Consider the following 5,703-nt stretch of genomic DNA (forward strand, 5'->3'; position numbering starts at 1 on the left):
ATAAATGTGGCAAATTTTTTGTACTAGACAATTTTGCGGGCTCAAATAATGTTTACATTTATTTCGACTTTGATATCTTGTGATGAAGAAGACACTACTATTTTGAATATTTAAGTCGATAATGACATTTGGATTATTATGTTGTCTATATGCCGTTGTCTTTAAATTCGAAATCTTCATATTCATAGTACTGCCGTCGTCAAATTGTGTGGATATAAAGTGCATGTTTTCATGTACTGCTGAATGTTAATAAAAATGCACATGTATTTATTATGCACTGTAGTGCGTGTCACCGTCGCCTGTAACACCGACGTTCTTATGTTTTATTTTTAAAGCACTGTCGCCGTCGCTTATAACACCGACGTTCTTAGTTTTTCTTTAAAAAAAAGGCCCGACAAGTGCGCCGTCCAGTCTAACATCAGACAGGACCGTCGGCCTTGTCTGACAGGGCAACGTGCGACGACGGGTAGCATAGCGGTTTAATCGAAGACGTTCGATTGCAAGTGCGCCGCCGGGTATATAAGCCGGTCGTCGCGCGCTCCGTCGGGCGAGGTGGGACTAAAACTTTACTATCGCAGCCGCCGTGCCTGCAGTGACGCGCGTGACCGCGTGGGCCGGCCCAATAGCACTATTTACGCCCGCGGCGCGACGACGGCCCAAGTTCCACGCGGGCGACGCGAATTGTTTAGTCCCACCTCGCCCGACGGAGGGCGCGACGACCGGCTTATATACTCGGCGGCACATGAGCCATCGAACTACTCTGATTACCTCGTACTGCTGCCAGCTGTCCGACGCTGCCCTATGGGACAGTGCCGCCGGCGCACTTGTCGGGCTTTTAAAAAAAAAATTAAACGACGGGGTTCTAAGGGACGGCGACCGTACAGTGCTGAAAATAACAGTAAACAGCGACGACACTGGTTTGGAAAATGAGCACTGTCAAAATAAACGACAATTAAACAGCGATGGCACTACTGTGCAAAATGAGCACATCAAAATAAACAAAGTAAAAACTCCTTCTTGCATTACATAGTCTGTCATCAAACAACTACTTATGTCAGTATCGTAGCAAATAGTCTGACATCAACAAAGTAAAATAAGTTCATATAGCATATTTTTAAAAATTATTAAAGATCACATATATAGAACATTAAAAACTGTCTCCAATGAAAGGGTAAACAATCTTCCATAGCAATCCATAATAAAACTGTCTTCAATCAAAGGGTGAAGCAATCTTCCATTCTCCACAATTCAAACAAAATTCCTACATAACAGTAAAATATGTGTTAATTCACAATAAACAAATAAATTTGGTTTGAAGAAAAAGATTTACAATAACGTAAGAAAATCATACTTAGGATTTTGAGGGCACGTAGACTTATAATGACCCGTAAGACCGCACTGTCCACATTGACGTTTGCTTTTCTCATCAAAAGCTTTAGGTCGCCCATTTTTAGTGACATCAGGACCATCCTTACCGCGGCCTTTAACATTCTGTTTTGGTGCGCCTTTGGTGTTAACTTTTGCGGGATCACGAACAAGACCATGATCTTGATTAGGCTCAAATGCATCATCGTTCACAAACTGTACCTTCGCACCAGGCTCATCCTCCTCAGTGTAATCATTATCTATTATGTCCCTCAGAGCCGCCTTCAACTTGTCGAATAAAAATGGTTTAGGGCATGCTTTATGAGTTGCTTCAGCAGATAAGATAGTCAACTCACTGTACCTAGCTCTGTCACCTGCACCTGCCCATCCCCACGCAAACAGATCGCTAGTGCGCTTCACGGGAAGTCCACCCCTTGCAACTTGGCTCAACCTCCGCAGCACTAAACACTTAGGTATCTCACGTAAGCGTAGCTGAATCAGAACATGAAGAATATGTTTGCAAGGAAGTCCTTTGCGATACATGCTTCTGCAACTGCACTTCACAGTTTCTTCGGAGTTACCTGGGGTGTACTCCACAGTGAGTCTGATATCCCTATTTTCCTTCCATGTTAGTATGAATCTGTGAGTGTCTGCTCCTCTCAGTCTCTCAAGGACCTCAAGCTCCCGTGCCTTCTTCATATCTTCCTGCAAGATATAAAAGTTTGCCGCAGTGAACTCACGGGCAGCTGATTTCTCAGTATCTTTACACTCGTCCAATACTGGTACTGGAACTGTCTGTGAGTTTGTGTAATCATCATGCGCCTCGTTCTCACGAAGACGAACTATGCAGTTCTCATAGTGCACAATCATATCAACAATAGTCATACCGGAGTCTAGATGCAAGTGAAGGCATGAATTCAGACTCTCACTTTGCTGGTTACTTCACATACCTAAGAAAAACCCACCTGACAGATATGATGCAGCCCAAAGCCTTTTCTTCTTGTACATCCTACGTAACCATGTCTTTGTTTTCTCCGACTGCCATTTGGCGGTAAACGCTGCCCATCTCTCCTCAAATACCTTCTTTCAAGTGGCATAATAAAGTAGAGACCTGAACTCCTTTAAAGACTTATGATGAAGGTGTTTCTGCATGTTCTTCTCAATATGCCACGAGCAAAGACGATGCCAAACCTCCGAAAGTACCTTTCTTATGGCCTTAATCATAGCTGCATCTCCATCAATAATTACTGACCTGGGCCTCTTCTGACAGTGAGCCCTCAAAAACGTCTGAAGCAGCCAGACATATGTATCTTCCGTCTCGTCAGACACAAGAGCACAACCGAATACCGTGGTGCAACGGTGATTGTTCAGACTGACAAAAGGTATAAATGGCATGCCATACCTATTCATCTTGTATGTGCTGTCAAAGACTGTCACATCACCGTAGTCAACATAGTCTCGACGTGATTGAGAATCACACCAGAATATGTTTTTCAGCCTTCCTTCATCATCGACGGTGTGTTCAAAAAAGAAATCTGGATCTCTCTCTTTTCTGGTCATCATGATCCCAATGGCAGTGTCTGCATCACCTTGTGCAAGCAACTTCATTTTTTCTCTATAACACATGTTATAAAGCTTCTTCCTCCCAAAACCAGCCTTTGCATATGACCCGTACCTACTGACGAGATTATCATAAATCATATGTTTCCTGATTCCAGCACCTGCCATGGTTAAGATCTCAGCTTTCTGATATTCTTTTATCTGATTATGAGACTAAAGAAACGTGACTTCATCCAGTCTAGCTAGAACGTGACTGTGATCATCACTGAAACTGCTGACATAGCAAACGTCACGCTCTTTATCAAGTTTCAAAGTTATATGCGCGTCGCAGAAGCAACGAGTCTCCCCTCTCAGCCTGCGGGTCCTGCCTTCCATTGTACAAAGTTTTGCCTATTGTTTCCCAGCTCTTGCACACAGATACTTTCTCAAGCGCTTAGTTCCCTCAGGACCTTTCGAATATTTCAGTGAGTCCTTTCTTACGCTGAAACCACGCTCGTAAGCATACTGGTTATAGAAAATGTAAGCCTCTCCTAGTGACTTGAAAGTCTTCCTCATGACCTTCCAATGCATGTCCAATGATTCTTGCTGATATTCATCAAATCCGATGTCAAAATTAAACAGATCATCACCAACATGCTCATCATTCCCCGCTTTTACCATGTACATCTCCCTGTAAATTAATGCATTAAACCATTTATGTCAGTCAGTTATTATTTTAATATGTAATGTCGTGATGTAAGTTTCAAAACTTACTTTGCTGCAGCTGTCATCATGAGATGCATCAACGTGCGATTTGCCACTTTCATCGTCCACAATATTCCTCACAAAGTCCCCGTCCTCGTCCATCTGCGCGCATTGCAAAAAAAATATGTAAGCGCTCATATGGTTTTTATGTCATTTCTTCTCTGATTTTATTAATAACATACCCGGAGTGCACTTTCAGCAAATGAATCATCTATATCCATATCATCATCATCATCGCCATGTCGCTGCATGATGCAAAAAATATGAAATTTTCCGTGCGGTCTATCATATTTATTGTTTTATCAACATTGATCACACTTATGTTGCCGCTATAAGATTCATCCAAACTCATGTAGTTCTCCTCAGCAGGTTCATCCATATTCAGTGACGAGGTTTCGTTGTCCTCGCCGTAATCATTGCCATCATAATCGCCCTCCTCCTCTAACTATCAATCAAACACTGTGTAACATCATCCCTAAAACAATTATTTCTTCAAGCACAATGATGTCTCAAACCAACCTCTTGCACAGCGGCAAGGATTTCAGCCGGATCCATTTCCTCCGATAACGAACGTGATGACGGCGTGACGATGCTGGCCGGCGGAGGCAGGTGTCGACGGCGTGAGGACGATGGCTGGTCGAAGCCGGCGTAGTGCGCGGAGGGAGGCGGCGACGTAGATCGCGGGTGGGCGGCCATCTGGGCGATGGGAATGGAATGCGGCGGCAGTGCCGACGGCGCCTGGGCACGCGCGGCGGCAGCGGTAATGGCGTCGGGGCACGCGCGGCGGCGACCCGGGCGACGACGACTTGGCGCAGACGGGGGCCGACATGGAGACGGCGTGGATGCGTTAGGGTTTAGGGTTTCGACGGCGGGCGTCGGCGGCTATCGTGTTTTTCCCCTCCAACCGCTGTCGATGCCAACGTGGAGACGTGCGGGCATACGACGGCGACGTACGGCGACGGGTGCGGGTACGCGGGCGGGCGTACGTACAACGACGGGTGCGGCATACGCGGGCGGCTGTATGACGTCGCGCGCGGACGTACGACGTCGGGTGGGTATTCCTATACCTAATGTGAAATTACCATACTATCCACTATACGTTTTAGGGGGTTGTACCAAACACTCCCGTATTTTGAAGGTCGCTAAGACCACGTGCCAATTCAGGTTATCATAATGCGTCTTATAAATGAAATTCTTATTTTTTTGGCTTTTGTTTGAAATTGATTGTTTTTAAGCAATCAAACAGAGACTAAAGTTGATTAATAACAAACTACATTCGAGTACTTATAATAGGGCTAAAATTCGTGACATTAACATATAATTTGCAATTTTAAATGCCGTTAAGCTACATTTGCAAAATAGTAAACATATGTTATGGCGATATTCGACATTGCTAGCTACTACTAGTCGTTTAGTCCTAGTCCTCATCATCAAGCTCGTCAAGGCCCACGTCGGAGTCGAGCGGCGGACTGAGCCTCCAACAACAGTCAAGCTCATTCATGCGCTTGGCCTCCTCAACGGAGTGGTGAGCAACGAGCTCAATCTGCTACTTTTCCTCTAGCTCGTCGGCTGGGAGGGGGGAGCATTGGCGGCGATGCTCCTCTACTTCGTGGGAGCACGATCTTGATTGGGTCCTCAGGCTCGGGCTCAACGTGGGCAGGGAAGAGGGGGGCGATAGCATCCTCCTCTTCGCCCGAGGAGGAGTCGTACCAGGTGCCGACCGGTGGGCCACCCCGATGAAGATGGGCTCATCCACGGGGACGATGGCGCTCGGTCCATTGTTGCTGCCAATGCCACGCGGGCCGCGGTGGGAGCAGGATGCTCCGGTGGCCGCCCCTAGTGCAGCACAAGGAATAAAATCTACGCAACTGGTAGCCCAGTTGGAGGCACCGCCGGCGCGTTGTGTTTTGGACAGCTAGTTGTTGTTGTCCAGCATGTTGAGCCAATAGCCTGCGGGCACGACGAGGCGACATTGCGGCGGTGAGCTCAACGCATAGAGGCAAGGATGCGGAAGGGGAGGAGGCGGTGACTAGG

At 46.4% G+C, this 5,703-nt stretch overlaps 1 pseudogene; it reads right to left on the reverse strand.

The window, feature by feature from the left end:
- Window positions 1-270: 270 nt before the first annotated feature.
- Window positions 271-4,365, reverse strand: LOC123158292 (protein FAR-RED IMPAIRED RESPONSE 1-like; annotated as a pseudogene).
- Window positions 4,366-5,703: the final 1,338 nt, after the last annotated feature.

The sequence above is a fragment of the Triticum aestivum genome, chromosome 7B (genome assembly GCF_018294505.1).
Source record: "Triticum aestivum cultivar Chinese Spring chromosome 7B, IWGSC CS RefSeq v2.1, whole genome shotgun sequence".
Lineage (NCBI taxonomy): Eukaryota > Viridiplantae > Streptophyta > Magnoliopsida > Poales > Poaceae > Triticum > Triticum aestivum.